Source organism: Solanum dulcamara, chromosome 4 (genome assembly GCF_947179165.1).
Source record: "Solanum dulcamara chromosome 4, daSolDulc1.2, whole genome shotgun sequence".
Lineage (NCBI taxonomy): Eukaryota > Viridiplantae > Streptophyta > Magnoliopsida > Solanales > Solanaceae > Solanum > Solanum dulcamara.
In genome coordinates this window covers 22,757,793-22,777,775 of record NC_077240.1, presented here as the reverse complement: position 1 = coordinate 22,777,775, position 19,983 = coordinate 22,757,793, and the positions used below count along the sequence as shown (strand labels likewise).

The 19,983-nt window shown below is 36.3% G+C and overlaps 1 pseudogene; it reads left to right on the top strand.

The window, feature by feature from the left end:
- The first annotated feature begins 243 nt into the window (after nucleotides 1–243).
- Nucleotides 244–18,960, top strand: LOC129886975 (uncharacterized; annotated as a pseudogene).
- The last annotated feature ends 1,023 nt before the right edge of the window (nucleotides 18,961–19,983 follow it).

Sequence of the window (19,983 nt, the reverse complement as noted above, 5' to 3'; positions counted from 1 at the left end):
CAAGCAGGACTTTGCTGACCTTGTAACTGCTTGGACTTTCAAGTAGATTTTAGAGAGCTGACAATAACTTGTAACTATGAACTAGAAGCAATTTGCATGACCACTTAACTCGGAGATGAATCCATGTCCCAAAAAACCCAAAAATTGGTGGGAACTCAATATTTAATAATCAGATTTTCTAAATCTGATCAAATTTTATGGTCAAATAAATTTTGAAAATCTACTCACAGTGACCATAGGTATTTTCTGAAAGTTTCTCCTCTTTTAAAAACTTTTTCCTTCTTTGAATTTTTGACTTTTGTCCACTACTATACAAACAATCATGGATTCTATCAACATTTTGAAAATTTCATTGGCCAAATGTGGATTTTGTCTCACCTTATAAAAAACTTGTGTATCCCCAAACACCCATACCACCACAATCGTAAGTCACGCCCCCTCCCCTTTCTCTCTCCCTCTTCTCCCAAAGGGCTTTTCCCCAATTTAAACTCTTCAAAAATTCCTCATACACAAAAATCTTTATCTCGCGTATGGCCTTTCACACAGATTGTCCACTTACCTGGTACTACATTCTTTTATTTTTGTATTATTTGTTTATAATTTTGTTTATTTTCTCTCTTTCTCTTTTTATTATCACTCTTCTATCTACTCTCTCTTATCCAGCCCAAGGATGCCAACTGGGTTTCTTTGTTTTATGTTTTAAGTTGTTTACTGGGTTTTTTTTAGAATCCATCTAGCGTTTTTGGATGTGGAGTTAGACGATTTTTTGGTGTAGCTGGAGGATCTGCTATCTTTCTCTTTCTCTCTTTTTATTGATGGATGCGAAATCGATTTCTTGGTTGTGTTTTGTTGTTATCTTTGGAATTTCTGACCCAGTTGAGTGGTTTGGCCTTTTTTGGTGCAGTCGAAAGATCTGCTTCTGCCCACTTGAGTTTCCAAAGGATGAAAATGAGTTCTTGAGAGATGTGACTGGGCTTGAGGAGTTTCACAAGGCCCCATGGCCTTTTAAGGCCAGCGAAGGTGACACAATTCAGGTTAAGGTGCCCAAGCTTGCCGTTCCTCCGCCCCCACAGGCCTTTCACACAGCTTGCCCAATTACCTGGTACGATATTCTTTTAATTTTTTATTATTTGTTTATAATTTTGTTTATTATCTCTTGTTCGCTTTTCGTTATCACTCTTCTATCTACTCTCTCTTATCTAGGCCAAGGATGCCAGATGATTTTTTATTTTTTTTTAATGGTTTTAAGTTGTTTACTGGGGTTTTTATGACCCATCCAGCGTTTTTGGATGTGAGTTTTGGCGATTTTTTGGTGTAGATGGAGGATCTGTTGTCTTTCTCTTTCTCTCTCTCTCTCTCTCTTTATCGATGGATTCCAAATCGGTTTCTTGGTTTTGTGTTTTGTTGTTTTCTTTGGAATTTCTGACCCAGTCGAGTGTCTTGGCCTTTTTTGGTGCAGTCGAAAGATCTGCTTCTGCCCACTTGGCTTTCCAAAGGGTAAAAATGAGTTCTTGGGAGATGTGACTAGGCTTGAGGAGTTTCTCAAGGACCCATGGGGTCTTAAGGCCAAACAATGTGCCACAATTCAGGTTAAGGTGCCCAAGCTTGTCGTTCCTCCGCCCCCACAGGCGCCCGTAAGTGATGGGGGTGGTGGTGGCAGAGGGGATGGTGAGGAGGTGGCTGCTATTGCTTCATCTCAGACTAAGCGTGTTGCTTTGCAGAAGAAAGCTGCTGCTGCATCTACGGTGGCTGATGATTTCGCTAGACGATTTGAGTCTGGAGATGTGGAGGTTAGGAACCGCAGTTTTAAAAAAAGTAGATTTTCATAAATTTGAATGGGGAATGTGAAAATTAGGATTGTTAAATCAATCGAATTCTCTTTTGTTTTGTTTATCATAGTCAGGATAATGTAATACATGGTTGCTGAGATGATCTGTTTTCACATCACTGTCTGTTTATATTTCGTGTGGATTTTATGCCATCACTGTTGTGTTTCTTTTATTTTAATGCTGAGCTTCTTCTGTTGAGGGAGAAAAGAATTTATGTGGTCCACAAGAATTCTTTCAGGGTACTTGATAATTTAACTCCATTCACATTTTAGACTTAAAGTGTTTATATAGTATTCCACTATAGGAGGAGAAAAGATACACAGATGATTTAGGCTGTCCTGATATATTCTCTCAAAAGAGAATGAATTTTCATGGTGCTTCCTATAGGATTGAGAAATTCATAGGTTATTCAGTTGGACAACTCTTCATGAAGCTTGCCTCACTCAAGACAACCTTAAGAAACGAAAATTTCAGATTGAGTTAGGCAAGCTTCATGAATAGATGTCAAACTGAAGCATATGATCTTTGTTGGGAGCTTAGTCTTCCATATCAACTTCCATGGCCAGTTATCGAGCACTTCATTAGGAGCATATGAGTTTGCATAGCCTGCTTTCACCGAGTATTTACCATCCTTGTCACTGTCCCACCTTAACTTGTCTGCTTCCTTGACATTTATCACCTGGCCTTCTTGCCTAAAAAACAATTTGACCACTTCTTCGATTTCCTAGTCTTGTAGGTTCCTTTTGAATAGTACATTCCAGGTGTTGTTTTCCCTATTCTGAGAAATGGAAGAATTTGGTTCACATGCTATTTGAAATAGACTTGGGAATTCCTCCATCAGAATGATATTGTCCAGCCACCTATCCTTCCAAAACCTGATATGTGTACCATTACGTATTCTGCATCTTCTTGATGCCAACATTGAAATTTCTTATCACTTCATCAAAAAATAAATAAATAAAAAATGCCTAGAATGTACGCACCCTTAATTCAGGTAATAGATCATTTTTAAATTCCTTTTCCTTGAGAGAGACGAAAACATTTAGTGGAGGCTGTTAGTTAAATGCGTTTTAGTCACAGGCTTCAATCTCTATTTTTTGGGCTACATGTAAGTTATTTGGCTATATGACTTGAGAGCGTGAGAATGCTCTACGAAGTGGATAACTTTAGATATAATGCTCCAAATTTTTTTTTTGGTTGATGTATTGCAATAATTAATATTAATATCAACACAAAAACCCCCCGCATAAGATAATACCGTAATTTATTGGCCACATGGAAAAAGTTGATCATAGTATAACTAATACAAAGTTTGGTTGGCGGTATTTAATAATTCCTTCATTAAGTTGTGTATGAAACGTTTATTATTTTTTATGGAATTAAATGTGGAATACATATATTCGCAATGTGGGGATTAAACTATCTCAAGACAAAAATGCCCTTTTAAAGTAAGTAATTCATGTATAACAATCTTCTCGTTATTAATCACCGCATTAACAATCCCATCATTATTAATCACCATATAAACAATTCCTCCTTGCATCATTAGCATGCCAACCAAGTGACCCGTAAAAGTAAAGGTCAGCTAGCGCTCCAAAAAAGCTGTGGTCTAGAAGTCAATTGGATTTAATTTCTAAATAATGGTTACGATGTTTCTTTTTTCGTTCCTCAAATTCAACCAAATAGATGTCACTCAACAGCAGAACATGTAATGACCCCTTTTCATTGCCCATTCTACTGATATTTGTTCTTTTTCTCTTGGGGGTGTGGAGGTTGGGAGCTGGAATCATATACTGTTAAATGATAGTATTCTATCTTTTTATTTACAAATAAATATCTGCCTTCAGCGCTCCATGAAAGATGTTGGTGGAGAAGACCAGGCTCTATTGAATGTCAAAGTGATGTGTAGGCTATGTTTTTCCGGTGAAAATGAAGAAGGTGAAAGAGCTAGGAAAATGATGTCATGCAAAAGTTGCGGGAAGAAGTATCACCAAAGCTGCCTGAAAGCTTGGGGTCAACATAGAGGTACTCTTATAGGCCACAAGATTTGTCAGCTTTTAGTGTTATGCTTTTGCTAATGTGCCCTTTCCTACAGATCTCTTCCATTGGAGTTCTTGGACATGTCCCTCATGCCGACTTTGTGAGGTAAAACTTTTGATTCTTTTCAATAAAATAATGAAACATAGTTGGTTTTGCTTTTTAATAGCTTCCCATAACGTGGCAATTGTACCATGAGTTGCTTTTTTTTTGTGAAGAATAAGGTCAAAGCTAATTTGACTAGACATTGCCTTTATTACCTAACAAAATGGAAAAAATAAATTTATTGGAGATATCGACTGATGTTCTAATTTTCTTTGCCAGCCATATGTAACGACTCAAGGTTTTCATAGTTTGGCGTTTTAGGTTCTAGCCTGCTGCGTAGCCCTATGAGAGGTCGTCCATGTCAGTTTTGACACACAAATCTTGGGTAAGGTACATTGATTCGAAAAAATAGATCCCGACTAAGGTGGGTGTCATAAATATAGAAAGAGGTTTTTTCAACATCTCTGTCTTCATGGACAGTCAATTGAGAACAAATATATTGCTATTAAGTGAATGCTCTCAAATGGATCCCTCAGTATGTGTATGGTGTATGACAGTAGATGAAGATGGAAAAATAGGTAAAATTTGACCCATGGCCCCACTTATTCGCAAATCCATTAGTCACTTATCATACACTTCCCATATCAACTACCATTTATCTTGTAAAAAATAGGGACCACTACTTTCCGCTAGATCAAGTGGACCCAACTCAAATATGCACCATGTCAAAGCCAAAAAGGTTGCAAGAAATAATAGCTTATAATGATAAACCCACGTTTATACCCCAATCCTTGGTTGTAAGAAGTTATTTAATGACACTAGATGTTTTCATGGCTTGGTAGACATAGTTACCTGGTAATTGTGCTGGTGAAAGGTACCTTGTGGAATTAGTCGAAGTGCGCGAAAGCTAGTCAGGGCGCCACAATTATTTAAAAAGAAGTCATTTAATGTGAAATGAGTCACTATAGTTCCATCACTTCCATGTTTCACTTATTATGGTGTAAATTTTATCATGTTCAGTTTGCAAGGTGTTGCTGAATCAGATTAGATTTTCTTTTTGGTTTTTGTTTCCCCCTCTGTTTCTCCCGCTTCCTTTTTCGGTCTTTTGTCCTTGTGTTCTTTGGTGACTTCAATCTTTCTTTTTTTTGGTCTGAGGAAGACTTCAATTTTAGTTTTTGTTTCACAGTTAACATTCAGATTGTTTCGAATGAGGTAGTTTAATCCGTCTAACCAATGGATAACCAAACCAAATCAAACAAAATGTTAGAACCAACCAGCCTTTAGCCTTTTATCTTTCCTTTGTTACTCCCTCGGTGGCACCACAAGACTTGCATCTAGGTTTTACTATTGACATTTCTTTGGGGGATAGAAAAATAGCCTTGTAAGTTGGGATACTGGTAGGATTTGAGCAGTACTTTAAAATATGAAAATTGCAAAAAAAGCGATAAGGTCTTCAAAGCTTTAATCAAAAGCAACAAGCAGCACGTGATTCATCAAACATATGAAATTACCTAAATATATGTGTTTATTACTTATAAGATCAAATAGCGATTAACATTATTATTTTCAGTACCTGTTAAACAATAATGACAATATGTAGACTCAATACCTAAACTGAAATGGAATGAAAATAAATTTCAACAAGGTCACACAATAATGATGGTTAATAGCAACATTGATTTTAGATTCTCAATAAATTGACTATAAAAAGAATTAATCAACTATAGGAAGAATTCATTTGCAGCATTCAATTTCATATTAAATTGCTTTAGTAACTATACATAGAGTTGAAAGAGAAACAAAAAGATGCTCAAAATCAGCAACAATTGAAGATGGGGACTTGCATACAGAGAGCGTTGTCTTTGAAGAAAGAAAAAGAAAAAGAAATTTTAAGGAAATACATAACTCGAGCCTTACTACATAGAAAAGTCAATCCGATTGATAATTTCAATGTTTGCAAGTGGGGTTTGGAATAATGGACTGTTCTCTGTGAAGTCTTTTCATGTAAAACTATTTATTAGAGAGGAGATGACTTTTTCATGTAATGCATTGTAGATCTCAAGGGTGCCGAGGAAGGTGTCTGTTATCTGCGTCAGTTGGTGTTACATGTGTAAGGATGTAGGTGAGGATGTGGATAATCTTCTCTTACATTGCGGGCTAACCATGAGGCTATGGTGGGATATGTTTGGGTAGTTTGGCACTTTGTAGGCAATGCCAAAAACTGTGAAAGATTTGATGTTCAGTTGGAAGAGAAGGAGAAGGAAAAGAAGATGAAGGGCTTGGAACGTGGTTCCACTTGCTTTAATGTGGGTAGTTTTATGATAGAGAAATGAGAGATCTTTTGAAGCTCTAGAGTCGAGTATCTCTCAATTAAGGATTAGTCTCAGTTCCCTTATTTTCTTTTGGTGTGAACAAAAAGTCCCTTGTTTTTTAGATGAGTGGGTGGAGTTTGTAGAGAATCATATCTTTTTGTAGATTCTTTATCTTTTGATATATCCCATGTATACGGCAAACTTGGCCATGTTTAGGAATAAAAATATGTTTACTTGATAATTTTTTTTTTTACAGAAAAACAATAGTAAAAGAAGAAGTGTTATATACTTGAAATAAAAAGACAAACATGTCAAACAACACTTAATTGTAGAGAGGAATCCTAGTACCCATATATCAAAAAAAAAGAAGAAGAAAAAAACCCTACTCTTTTTACTCCCTTTTCCATATATTGAAGTTTTCAAATAAATTTCCTGTGCTTCGTCAAAAACAATTTCTGTCTCATCTTGTCTGTATCAAGTCTTCCCAAAGCGTGTATATCATAGGTGAAGCAATAACCCCTAACTCGGCATCACTAGCTTGCATCAAAACTGGATTTGGGGATGTGAAAGGTTTTTGAAATATTGACGGAAGTGGTAGAAGGTGTCAAAGGATGGTGCTCGTTGAATCATTAATTTTGTTGTCTGAGTGACTGCAAAAACTGAATTGTCTTATATCATACAAATTGAAGGTGTTGCTGCATATGTTGCATGGTCAGTCTTTCTTTTCTTTTTGAGTGGTTGATGGTCAAGAATGTTACTGATAATGGCTTCTATATGCTCCTGTTAAATTGCAAGGTAGGTTGCTGATCTATTTGAGGTAGCATCACATGAAGCGCAGTTTCTGCTCAAATATTGATAATCAAACATATTAATTTGGAAAGATCTTTAAAAAAACTACTGGAAGTATCCCTATCGAGTAGGATTATAATTGAAACTATTGGCTGCTATTTGTTTGTTTTAAATGAAACTATTGGCTGCTGTTTGGTTGTTTTAATCTTTTGCATAAAGCAACTCTTCTGCTTGATAATTGGACGTGCATTGTGCATCATTCTCTAGTGATTCTTGCATTTTTGGCTATTTGATGTCTATGTTATTGTTCAACTCATGTTCTTATGCTTACTATATTGCTCATATATACTGACTGTATGCTCCTTGTTTGGTCTAGCGCTGTCAAAGAACTGGAGATCCAAAAAAGTTCATGTATTGCAAAAGGTGTGATGCAGCTTATCACTGTTACTGTATTCAGCCTCCACACAAGGTGGATTCTCGTCTCTTACTCTTCTAGTTCTGTGTAATGATAATAGTAGATTGTACTTAGTCATTTTTGGGATGTGCAGAATGTTAGCAGTGAACCTTATTTATGCCCCAAACACACGAAGTGTCACAGCTGTTGTTCTAATGTTCCAGGAAACGGACTGAGTGTGAGGTACGTAGTATGGGGCCATGAGCAGGTAGTGGACATTCTCTTGGATTCAAGTTTTGCTATAAATGTTAACTGAACACTCTAATTAACTCCAATTTAGTTAAACTGCTTATTCATGTACTTTTCTGTGTTTTTCTGTACCTTCACAAAGGAGCATCATGTAGGAGTTCCTTTTGGTTTATGTTATATATTATTGTAAGGGCTTTGAAAGCATTTAACTCAACTCTCTAGTTTGGGCTTGCCCGTAGCACAGTTAATTTTCCGCACTAACGTCTTTTCGAAATTCGAAATACAAATTATTTCAATAGTTGCATCAATTAGTGTTGTGTGCTGCCTGTGATATGTGAAAATCATTTAAGGCATTGCATATCCTATAGCTTCTGAACTATTGATAGCTTGATCTATGGCAGGTGGTTTTTAGGATACACTTGTTGTGATGCTTGTGGAAGATTATTTGTGAAGGGAAACTACTGTCATGTTTGTTTGAAGGTAGATATTATGGTGGTTTTTATAATCTGAGCTTCTCTTTGATTAATCTTACAATGAGGTTCTTTGTGCTATGGTGGTTTACTCATGTGAGGTTGCTAATTTGTTTGCTATTATTATGGGATGCCTTTTGCTTTCATTGCCGTTCCAAAGCAACTGAGTATTGTTCTTCGCATATGTCTATGGGGAATGCAATTAATTGTTTTTTATACTGTAGGTTTATAGAGATTCTGAAACTACACCTATGGTTTGCTGTGACATTTGTCAGCGCTGGGTGCACTGCCAATGTGATGACATCAGGTTTACCTTCTATATTGCTGTTAATATTATTAATTTATTGGTTTTGCTTTGGCGCCTTTCTTATGAAGTGCGATTTCATTTCTTAACACGGGGGCAAATGTGGATGTGCATTAGGCTAGACTTTTCTGTTCTGGAATTAAATATCAGAAATTTATTATTGACAGCATCCTATACCTTTTGTGGTGTTGTTGCAGCAGATTTTGCTATGTTAAAATGTGGAAAGTGTTTCCAAGAATAGTCTCATCATTCCCCGTTTACTTTTATTGTTTAGATGAATAATTGAATGACATTTTGGGGACTACTGTTTATGCTGTATTCAGCCTTGTTAAGAGTTTTAATGTAAATTTTCTAGAGATTAGAAACCTCTGCAATCTCGGGCTTCTACTGGTTGTAACTCAGGGTAGATGACATAACTTATACGAGAATGACAAATCTTTTGTGTATTGATTTATTGGCATTGGTATATTGATGTGATTGTATGAATGATTGCTTCATAGACTAAGCTATAGCAGCATGAATGAATGAAAAAGGAAAAAGAAAATTACTGTTGGGTTTTTGTAATTTCGGTTACCATAGTGGAAAAATATGGCCAACTTTGGGGAATTCATTTGACTGTCAGATTATTGGTGACCATCATCAATGGGTAAAAGTCAATCTCTTTGAAGGTGATGAGGAAACAACTCATGATGTATAAAAAGTTATTTGGCATGATTTTTTCTTTTTTTGTGGATCACAAAACAACTCCAAGGAAAGTAAAGGGAACTTCCAGCTATTTATATATTAAACAGAAAAAGTTCCCTTTAGGATGTGTACCTATTTGAACTCATGTCAAGGGGGAAGTTTGATCTATTAAGAGGTGCCTAGCGCTTTCATCAATATGAAAGAGGAAGCTTCTGGGCTGTACCTATACAATTAAGGTCTTCCGGCTGTAGCTTCCCCTGCAGGACATGAGTTGAATTAAGTGCTTCAGGCGGATAAGCTTCAGTGGGCAAGGTAATCGGCTAATCTGGAATTCATTTTCAGAGTCAAGTCCCAAGGAGGCACGTTGAACCTTGTACGAGAGGAACCATTCATTTACACAATTGGTCATTGTCCTTGGTTGAAAAGCAAGTGGCGCAAAGCTACCGTGTTATGACTAAAGGCCTCTACCCTTCAACTATTTAGGATGTGTCCTCTTTTGGTAGGAAAAAGATTAAAACTAGTTCACAGATATGGAAACGGAGTTCATTAAAAGGGTTAATGGTTAGCAAGGAAGATTGTTATCCCTTAGAGGGTAAGGGCCTTTCAAAATCTTGATTAACTAATGAAAGATCATTTCAGACAACAAGATACAATCGGCATTTATGATTATTTGCCTAGTATAATTTGTTGATAATTGTGGAGGAAGTTAAGATTCGTGTACTTGCAAATCTTAAGTTATATAGTACTTCCTCTGTCCCAATTTATATGACACACTTTCCTTTTTAGTCTGTCCCTAAAAGCATGTCACATTTTTATAATTGGAAATGAGTTATAGCCACACAATTGGTTGGCCACAAATTTCAAAAGTCTTCCTTTCTTAACTGTGTCAAGTCAAATGGTGCCACATAAATTGGGACGGAGGGAGTAATTATGTGTAGGAAAGAGGGAGTAATTGTTTGTAAGGAAAGTTCATAAGTTATATCCGGTTGTTGTCCAAAAAGTTATTTACATACTACAACTTTAAGGGCGACCTAATACTCCTTACTCTTGTTTGAAGTTGAACTAATACCCCAAAAGGTGATGTGGCAAGGAAAGAGTTACCAACTTTTGAATGTGCGAGAGGAGGAAAAAACCCTATAAATGATTCTAAAAATACATGTATCTTTTTCTAATTATTGATATATACTTGATTGATATATTTTTTAACAAACAACAGACCCAGTGTAATCTTACAAGTAAGGTATGAAGAGGGTAGAGGGTATACAACCTTACCCTTACCTTATAAAGGTAGAGAGATTGTTTCTGATAGATCCTCAACTCAAGTAAAGCATATTAAATCAGGTATGAAAATAATGGAAAAAGAAATAGTTATATATTCCTTAACTTATATAATCGTTTGTAGGGAAAGTCATAAGTTACATCCCGTGGTTGTTCAAAAAAGTTATTCACAGACCTTAACTTTACGAGCGACCTAATTCTCCCTTCTCTTGTTTGAAGTGGAACTAAGATCCCCCTAAAAGGTGACATGGCAAAGAAAGTGTGTGAGAAGAGGAGAAAACGCTATAAATGATTCTAACAATACATGTGTCATCTCTTAATTTGTTGCTATATAATTAATAATACTTAATCAATATATCCCGTAACAAATAACAACATACACATTGTAATCTCACAAGTGAGGTGTGAAGAGGGTATAGTGTATGCAACCTTAGCCCTACTTTATGATTTATGAAGGTAGAGTGATGGATTCCAATAGACCCTCGGTTCAAGAAAAACATATCAAATCAAATATGAAAATAATGGTGAAAGGAGTAGTTATATATTCCTTAATTATATTATTGTTTGTAGGGAAAAGTCATAAGTTACATCCCATGGTTGCTCAAAAAAGTCATTTACATATCTTAACTTTACGGACGACCGAATACTCCCCACTCTTGGTTGAAGTTGAACTAATGTTTCGTTAAAGGTGAGTTAGGCCCTAGACCTAACTTTACGTGGTATCAGAGTAGAACCCATCTCACTCGATTTTGGCCTCCAAATTAAATTTCCCCACTCACCAGATGTTCAACGCTGGGCGTGAAGCATAAAAGAAGTCCAACATCGGTGCTTATTGTGATGGATGGTCTCTTTATAAGGCTTGAACAATCCTCTTGAGCTAGCTATTGGGGTGTGAATTAGGCCTTAGACCTAATTTTTACAGATCTATAATTTAGTATACTTAATTAATATATATCTTAATTTATATAATTGTTTGTTGGGAAAAGTCACAAGTTACATCCTATGGTTGTCCAAAAAGTTATTTACGCACTTAGCTTTACGTGTGACCTAATACTCCCTACTCTTGTTTGAAGTGGAACTAATATCCTCCTAAAAGGTGATGTGGCAAAGAAAGTGTAACCAACTTCTTGAAAGCGCATGAGAAGAGGAGAAAACACTATGAATCAATTGGTTGAAATATAATCAATTATATTTAATTAATATATTCCTTAATTAGTTGTGTTTTCTTAATATTTTTGTTATTCTTTTTCTATTTTCTTCCTTTTTCCTCCCCCTGTTTCTTGGTCAATTTCACTAGACCTGCGCCATCCCCACTGGTCACTTCCCCACACCACTTTCTTTTCCTATTTTGTTATCGGTAAATAATTTTCTTTCTAGGGTTTGATATTTTGAATAAAATGCTTAAAAGTTCAAAAGTTTTCTTCGACGGAAAATTTGTTTGCCGGCCACCATGTGTTCCGTCGATATGGGTATTCTCTCTTTCTAAAATATGGTTCAAAACAACTTTTTCAAATCTTAAATGGTTCAAACAATACACGTGTCATCTTCTAATTGGTTTAAATATAATCAATTACACTTAATTAATATATTCCTTAATTAATTGTGTTTTCTTAATATCTTTGTTATTCTTTTTGTATTTTCTTCCTTTTCTATTTTCTTTTTCCTTCACCTTCAGTTTCTTGGTCAACTTCACTAGACCTGTGTCATCCCCGCTAGTCACATCCCGCCCCCATTTTCTTTTCCTCTTTTGTTATCTATAAATAATTTTCTTTCTAGGATTTGATATTGAATAAAATGCTTAAAAGTTCAGAAGTTTTCTTCTACTGAAAATTTGTTTGTCGGCCACCATGTTTTCCATCGAGATGGGTATTCTCTCTTTCTAAAATATGGTTCAAAAGTCAAAACAACTTTTTCAGATCTTTACCTTGAAAAATCGAAAGCAAGATTCAGAAGGAAAGATAAAACAAATTGCATCTTCTTTTCATCTTTTTTGGAGTTATCTATCTTATCTTAGAACTACCTTGTTAAGAAGCCCTTTCAATTATGAGTCATGTTGTTTGTGTGCGGTGCATCTCATATTTGAACTTCGATGGGAGTTTCTCTTGAAGCAATACTGCGTTGATCTAGTCGCCACCGGAGCCACAAACAACAACAACAACAACAACATACCCAGTGAAATCCCACAAGTGGGGTCTGGGGAGGGTAGGATGTACGCAGACCTTACCACTACCTCATGGAGATAGAGAGGCTATTTTTGAAAGGCCCGACTCAAAAGTCACAGTCCCAAGTAAAAGAGAAAAACAATATATATAGCATAATGGCAAAAAATGAAAAGTGATACAAATTTTACAAGACAAAAACAATAACGATAGCAAAGTAATGTGATAATCAAAGGCAATAACAACACAACTATAAAGGCACGCCTAGACCTACGACCAACCTAAATCGACACACGGCAAGATACCATTCTATCCCTAGTAGCCTTCTACCCTAATCCGCGACCTCCACTCCTTTCTATCTAAGGTCACATCCTCGTTGATATGGAATAGCGTCATATCTTGTCTAATCACCTCTCTCCAATACTTTTTCGATCTACCCCTACCCCTCCGCATAACCCCCAAATCTAGCCGCTCGCACCTCCTAACTGGGGTGTCGACACCCCTCCTCTGCACATGCCCAAACTATCTCAGTCTCGCTTCTCTCATCTTGTCTGTCACAGAGGCCACTCTCACCTTCTCTCGAATAACCTCATTCCTAATCTCATCACTCCTAGTGTGTCCACACATCCATCTCAACATCCTCATCTCCGCAACATGCATCTTCTGAACATGAGAGTTCTTTATTGGCCAGCACTCCACTCCCTATAACAACGTTGGTCTAATCACCATTCTGTAGAACTTACTTTTAAGTTTAGGTGGTACTTTCTTATCACATAGGACTCCAGAGGCAAGCCTCCATTTCATCCACACTGCCCCAATGCGATGCGTGACATTTCATCACTGGAGCCACAAAGGACTAGCTAATTTGTTTATGCCGATTTTGCCTAATTGTGCAACCCAAAGCTGTGATGGAAATTGCAAATAAGATGAAGTAGAAAAAGAAGGAAGAAGGGGAAAAAGTGAAATAAAATAAAATAATGGCTAATAAATTGAAAACATTTAAAATATATATTATACATGTGTCAGGTGCGTGTATAACAACACTTTTACATAAATTTGGTATTGTCTTGAGAAGGGGGTAATAGTTCCACTTAAAATAAGAATAAGGAGTAGGAGGTCACCCGTAAAGTATCAGTGTGTAAATGACTTATATGAACAACTATAGGGTGTTTGTATGACTTTTCCCTTGTTTGTAATCAAATATTTTCCAAATGTTGATTTCAACCTACCACAGTTAAAGACCAATATCATAATGTGTCAGCTTGTTAGTCTTGCATTGACTAGATGAATTATTTGTTGGAAATTGGAAAGAGATGGCAAATGGACGAATCAATTATATTTGATTCTTATGTAGAGAAGTCTTTTATTATGTTTGAGTTATTTTTTTGGAGCAATTCAGAAGATTTACGTTTCTTTCTTAAATGAAGAATTTGAAAAAGAATAATCCTGGAATAGTTATCGGAATGAAATTTTTTCCTGGAATAATTATTGAAATGAATTAATGAGGAAATATAAAATTTAATTGAACAAGAGAAACAAAGAACTTAAGACTTTTTTCTCTTTCTTAAACTCGAATCAAGGAAAGTGTTTTCAAGAATAGTCTCATCATTCCCCATTGACTTTTATTGTTTCATTGAATGATTGAATAGCATTTTGGGGACTGCTGTTTATGCTACATTCTGCCTTGTTAAGAGTCGAGTCAGTTGACAAGGCGCTAGTTCTAATTTCCAGAAAGCTCCTCTTCTTCCCCTCACTATATAAATATCCTGACATATTTGTGGTTTGCCAATTTGTTCTCCTGTCATTCGTGCGATACAAAGCTGTTAACTTATGCAGCCTTGATCGTACTCCCACTAAAGCTTTGAGAGAGGGACGCCATTGGAAGTTTTTTAATTTGAAAATGGGTATTTGCTTTGCAGCGATGAAGAATATTTGCAGCTTCAAGTGGATGCAAATCTGCCGTATGCATGTCCAGCATGCCGCGGAGATAATTATCATGTGTGTTTCCAGAAGTGATTAATTTCACTAGAAAAGTTAAACGAGAACTCTATCCTGATAGTTTTCTATTGATTTTCTCAGGAGATAAATCTTGAGGATGCTGTTCAGGAGCTTTGGAGGAGGAGAGATGTAGCTGATAGGGATTTAATCGCAAGTTTGAGGGCAGAAGCTGGGTTGCCAGTTGAAGATGAAATGTTTTCTATTTCACCCTTTTCAGATGATGAAGATGGTACTCCTGTAGTAAAAAATGAACATAGTCGATCTTTGAAGTTTTCTCTTAAAGGTTTAGTTGACAAATCTCCCAAAAAGAGCAAGGAATATGGAAAGAAATCTTCTTACAAGAAATCTGGTAAAAAGAAGGGGTTAACTGGACCAAATGAAGGACATCCAGATGCTCCATCTGGTGGATATAGTGCTGATGATGTCAAGAATGAAGAATTGCAGGCTTATGGGGAACTGGATAGCTTTTCTTCTCCTGTTGGTAGCTTGACAGAAGGTATATGTTCACTTAATCAGGCAGGGGTCACAAAGCACAAATTTATAGATGAGGTTACTGGAAACACGAGTAAGAAGACAGTCCGAATGAAAGGTAGCAAGCCTCTGCGTTTGGATGGGGATGATGTTGGAATTCAAACAAGCGTGCCAAAGACCTCTAAGGGGCTAAAGCTTTTTATACATTTGGGCTCACAGAATAAAAACATAGCAGGCTCCCCGAAGTCCAATGCTTCAAGCTGTCAGAAAGAGCAAGATTTGACTACTTCAATTGGTAAATATTTTTTCTATATGTTGTCTTCGGGTTCCTCTTTCTTTCCGTTTTCTTACTTGGATGAATCTTGTTGATAAGCTATGGCTTCTCCATAGAGTTTGATGACTGTAAATATACTTTTCTACTAGCTTGCATCACTTATGACACAAAAGCTACGGTTTTCTAAATTGCTATCTCATCTAGTCAAAAGGTTCCGCCAGTGAGAAAGATGATTATAGTTTTCCTCTGTGCATTATTATTTCTTCGAGATTTTCTTCTATGATTGGTAAGGAATTCATATATAAGTTGCCCTAGGGCTTTAAGTGGTAAGAGCGCATCGCATGATATGTGGATTATGCACACGTCGCGGGTTCAAACCCTGCTGCCAACAAAAGCTTGATATTTAAGTGAAGAAGGGTAGATGGGCATGCTCATTATCCCCACAGTCTTGAACCTTATGTCACTGGACCTCGAGGATTTCTTGGTTATAAAGAAAGGACATATAAGTTGGCTAAGGAATATCATAAAATACCATGATTCTTGGGTTGCTTTTTGATAGTAGAAGTCAAAGGTATCTCTAATATACTTGGTTATAAAGAAAGGACATATAAGTTGGCTAAGGAATATCATAAAGTGCAGTGATTCTTGGGTTGCTTTTTGTTCGTAGAAGTCAAAAGTATCTGTAATGTATGTTCTTGCAATGTATTTTCTTGTAGATAAAAAACTAGCGTGGATGTAAACTTATACTGCATATTTCTTCTCCTTTCCTTGGTTAATTGGTTGCTTATTTGGCATATGAGGAGTGTGTGCTTTGGTGATCATGTGATCTGATGTTTGGTTCTTTTTTTTTTTTTGCTTCTTCATGACTTAAGTGGAAAATTCTCTAGAAAGTAAAGCAAAGGGGGATTTCAAGTCACGTCCTCAAAGTTCAACATAACAATGTTAATCAATGATTAAACAATGGTAAAAATGTAAGCCAGTAGTTTAAAACGTTTTTCTTTTAATGATCTTGACAAATATTAAAGTAGCAGTACTTATGTACATCTTACTCAGAGACTTCTTCCCTTTTCTCAAGACGCTGAAACTGCTTTTGATGTCTTAATAGATACACTCTTTGGCATAAAACAGAGGAGTTTTTTTATATAACTCTCTCTATCTAAATATATATGTATATATATATGTAGTACAATAAAGATGACATGACATGTATATTTGGTTTTCTTTGGTCTAGGAATGGTAGGTTTGTTCTGTCCCTGATTTAACTCTCCAATTCTTGTTCTGCTATGGTGTTCCTTCTCTATTTTCTATGCTACAATAATTCAGATTCTGTCCTCTGTGTGAATACTTGCAGCTGAAGAGTTCGGAAAGCTGCTAATGACACACAAAAAATTAAAAATAAAATAACCTAAAGTGATTAAAGTTCATGCTGCATGTTATTATTGTTTTCTGATTTATTTTTTTTTGAAACTAGTAATGTTGTATTCTTCAGCATTAAGGATATGCTGGCAACCTTCAAAAGATAAACCGAGGGAAAGAGGAGGGAAACTACTTACAATGACCCTAGCAGATCTACTAGTACTATTGTTTTCTGATGTTACACTCCCCCACCCACACACATGCTTAGAAATTTTAGAAAATTTGGTTTAATTTGTAAACCAATGAGCTCACAGTCGAAATGGGTAGGTGGCAATACTTCTGTTGTTTCCTAATTATTTTTTTTCGAATTCGATTTCTGGATTCGCTCTTCCATCTTTTGTTCCCTAAAATTCTTTCAGTTCAATGTCTAAATTGCTTGATCAAGGCAGCAAAATCTCTTTAGATCAAGTAATTAGCTCCAATACTCTATACTCCTGTTCTTATATGATGTAGATTCTCCACTTTTTGGTGTACCTCTTGTATATGGGAGATTTTCCCAACATTAATAAAATTATTTACCTTATCAAAGTATGTTCTTATATGTACTTTGTTTATCAGGTAGTGAGGATCTGGTTCAGCTGAGAGAGAATGAAAACTTGGAAAGGAATGACACTGCAGCTAAACTTGGTGGTGGAATAGGTAAGACGTGTTGTAACTTGTTTATTTTCTATGCTGGGGGTGGGGAAAGAAGATAATCTTGTGTTTGTTGCTTTTAGGAGCATACTTTTAGTTTTCATTACTAATTTTTCTTTTGGCTCCCGTTTCTGTGTCTGAAGGACATAAGGTGGATGATATGGACCAAATAAAAGGTCAAAATCGTAGGGGTAAAGAAAGTAACTTAATAAAGATCAAGAAAGTTAGTTCAGAAGCTACTCATTTCCCTGCCAAAGTTGGTGGAAAATTTGCCGATGGATCTGGACCTTATCCTCCAGTCAAGACCTTTGGTATCTTAGGAAAAAGAAGCAATGACGCTAGTGTTGTTATAAGGGCTGGAGCTGAAGTTCCTGCTACAAGGGACAACAAATTGGCTTCTGTTAAACATGCCGAAGCTGGGCCCACTTCTTGTGATGACCTGAATGACGAGAAAAATAGCACACCTTCAGTATCTAATTCAACAAGAAATGATCCAAAACCTCTCCCAAGGCTCAAATTCAAGAATCCTTACCATGAAAGTCAAAATGCCTGGGCTTCTCCAGGAGAGGAGGAGAAAAGCATGGTTAAGGGCCAGATGCCTAAAAGAAAGAGAGCACCAGTGTTTGGAGAAAAAGCATCAACCAGGTCTGATGATAATTCATCACAGCAGTATGAAGGCAATATAATGGATCACTTCTTGGATGCTAACTGGGTACTGCAGAAGTTGGGAAAAGATGCGAAAGGAAAGAGAGTGGAATTTCATCATCCATTTGATAATATCTGGTAAGTTTATTGTTACGTCAAGCTGACTACTATGCATACTTAAAATTTATGCAACTGTAATGGAATGAGTGCTGTGATATTCTGGATTAGTAATCATGATAGCAATGAGAAAAGGGCAATCAATAGAGCAAGTGAAGTGCATTGGGACTTCAGGATATAGTAGGATAAACCAAAGGAACACATTGTCTATGGTTAGAAGTTTCATTTGGGCGTTTAACTAGTGTGGCTTCCTTGCTGGTTCTTAAATATCAAATTTTGTAGAAGAGCACTCATATAAATCTGTACCACACTTTCCTTGAAGTGTGCTAGTTTGACCTTCCAATATGCTTTCTTTTTCAGGCATAGAGGGACAGTCGTAGAAGTCTTTGAAGGCTCATCTGTTGTGTCTGTTGCTCTTGATGATGGGAAGAAGAAGAACTTGGAACTTGGAAAGCAAGGAATACGTTTTTTATCTCCGAAGCAAAAATGTTGACTGCTATTAAAATTGGTTATAAGATGCAGCGTATGTTGCGACTTTGGATGCCAAGAGCATGAGTGATTGCCAGAGTTGTTCCTCTTTGGTGGACTCAAAGGAAGTAACTGATCATTGCAGGTCAAAATTTCAAGGTTACTGCACCCTGCATCGTGTGTTTGCTGCAAGTTTGCTAACCTTTGGTTACCAGATTTACATGTCAGGCGTTGGTTTGGTTCTGTTTTATTGTCGCCTTTTGTTTCCCAGTGTACAGATTGTCTTTTCTGGTCAGAGGTAGAACACAGTTTTTGAGCCTTTTGGTGGCACTTTAGATTAATGTTGCTGGGTTTGCAGTTTTAATGTAAAATTTATAGAGATTAGATAGTTCTTCTCCTACTGGTATCAACTCAGGGTAGATGACATTGTTATACTAATATAGAATAGCCAGTTTAGCTCTGTTTAATAGGAATTGACTGAAATCACCATGATACTACAATTAATTCCATCAAAAATATAATCAGCTTTAGGACTTTGGCAACAGACAATATGAGGCTTTACGGAGAATTTATCTATGGTATGGGTCTATAAGGGTACTTATAAGAGGAATTTTCACAAATAGAGGCACTTTGACACCTAGTTATCAAACAATAGCGATAGTTTGGCTAATTATTGAATGTAGTAATAGTTTTGAAATTTGCATTGTGTCACTGATACAACTTTTTAAAATTCATATTGTATCACTATATAGCCCTTCTCCGGACCCTGCGCATAGCGGGAGTTTAAATGCACCGGATTGCCCTTTTTATCACTATATAACTCTGAACTTTTTATTGAATCAGTGATACAATAATTCACTTTGTACCTTTATTAGTTTGTTAGTGTCATTCGATCCTAAATTCAAACTAGAAAAACTTCCAGATACAATCCAGAAACATGGTGAAAGGAGGAACCAGTACTGTTTTTATGTGTATGTTAGTATTAGCAATGTTGCTAAGGCTTGTTTTTCTTCTGCATATTCACCCCTTATATACAAGCTCTTCAAATCTTCTTTTCAATTCATCCAAACGAGTTCCCCGATCTTCTTTTATGCTCAATGGTCGAAATAATTTGTTACCATAATCCGACAAAGCTCATTCTTTGATGTAATGGCGTTCCCTTTCTAACCTGTTTAGTCACTTTTCTACTTAACAATGAACTCTCACTTCCATTTCTCTTTTTTCAGAATCGTTTGGGGGCCTAAAGCCAAACTTTTTCAAGAGGGCTTACTTTATTTTTTTTCTAGGTGATATATAAAAATTGAATGGCAATAACAACAACAACATAGCTAGTGTAATCTTACACATGAAGTCTGTGGAGGGTAGAATCTACACACACCTTGTGAAATAAGAATGTAAACAATTCAAAAAC